This window comes from Nanorana parkeri, unplaced genomic scaffold (genome assembly GCF_000935625.1).
Source record: "Nanorana parkeri isolate BGI_ZX_2015 unplaced genomic scaffold, ASM93562v1 scaffold166, whole genome shotgun sequence".
Classification (NCBI taxonomy): Eukaryota; Metazoa; Chordata; class Amphibia; order Anura; family Dicroglossidae; genus Nanorana; species Nanorana parkeri.
The window spans coordinates 1,239,162-1,241,024 of NW_017306434.1; positions in this window are offsets into that span (position 1 = coordinate 1,239,162).

The window sequence follows — 1,863 nt, forward strand, 5'->3', positions numbered from 1 at the left end:
CCAGGAAGGAAGGGGGAGGGAAGGAGGAGGGAAAGAAGGAAGGGGGAGGGAGGGAGGGAGAGAGAGATGGAGGAAAGGAAAGAAATAAGGAAGAGATGGTAGGGCAAGGGGAAGGAAGGAAGAGATGGTAGGGAAAGAGGAAGAAAGGAAGGAAGGAAGGAAGGAAGGAAGGGGAAGGAAGGAAGAAAAAAAAGATGGTAGTGAAAGAGGAAGGAAGGAAGGGAGGGAGGGAGGAAGAAAGGAATGAAGGAAGGAACTCTAATTAGTTATTTCAAAGCTGAACTTAAGGTAAACAAGCTAAATACACAGATTAAATATGATAAATATATGAGTTTTACCTGCCACAGATTTATATTTCTGTCCCTCCAGTCCTCCAATTTATGATCACCTGGCACTTGTCAGGGTCGATTTCCTAATCGTTTCCCTAATAGTTACAACAGTGGACCATGTCTGAGTAACATATGTGGCAACGGTCACTTGTAGTCACCACTGGAAGATTGTGTAACAGGGTGACAATGCAAAAGCATAATTTGGAGACATGGACAGATTGTTGTCACCCTATAACAGGAAGTGCCTGATCAAGGACCTTTATGGCGGGACCACCAGGTATTATGATTTTTGAAATAGCATTATTGTGTTAAAGTGTATATAACATTGTAGCATTTGGTACTCCATCTACTTTTATCTCATTAAATGCTTTGTAAATGCTTGAGGGGACAACTAAATGGTATGATTAAACCAGGTCCACTAATCTGGGGTTAAGTGCATCAGTATAATATGAAAAAGTATGAATATCATGTAAAATATTTTGGTTAAATGGTATGAAAATACTAATATACTTACAGACCGGTGCTACAGGTATGCAATTGGTTGTAGAGCAACACGTAGTTGATGTCAGTGTTTTAAAATGTAAGTCTGTCATTGAGGACTGAACACTGCAGTAAGCGGTGGGGGAACACGACCTTTTGAACACAGTCTTTGTGGGAAATCCGCTATCTGAGACAAAGAAAACATATACAGAGAAATTAAAACTTTTGTGTAAAAACCCAACCAAAGTTTTCTGTCCTGAAGGCGGAACAGGCAAAAGCCTGTGAAATATATTAAGGAATTCATATAGTAAATACTACTGTCCACCTAATACAGTTACCAGAATACAATATTATTTGCTATAGTGGCCTTTTAACTGTCATGGAGCATGCGTACCTTTGACAGGTGCTGAAGCAATGCACCTTGAACTGTGTTCATTGTACGGCTTGAAACATATAGGGCAATGTAATGATTCACAAGGTAAGTAAATATGAGTTTGCACATACAGTATGTATACAGTAAAGGCTCTTTTAAAGCTCATAAGGTATTCAATATTTAATATGCAAATGTCTCTGAATGTCTCTGACTCCTCCTGCCACCCACTCCTCACTAATGGCTAAAAAGGCATATCAGAGCAAACGACTAGTAATAAGGCATAGGGTGTCAGGAATTTATTTAATTTATACAAATTAATTTACTAACATAACAAATGATATCTATACGGTTCATTGTATGACTCTTGAGGGGCCAAGATAATGGTCTCTGGAGTTTTAATCTGTTTTAGGTTTAGAGAGTGAGAGCAAGACTGTTAAATCTATGTAAAAAAGATATCTGATTTTTATAAGGCATATACTGTAAGTTATGATTGCTAGCTTTCTACAGTAATATTTCCTTATTTGGGCATTAATATGTGAAAGAACAGTGTACTAGCATATGTATGATTGTTTGATTCAATTTATTAAAAAAATAAAGACTTTTCCCCCTCTATGTGCAACTACCCTTTCCTCCCTATTTCTTTCTATTTATTTTTTAAAAAATGAAGGGGGGGGGGGGGGG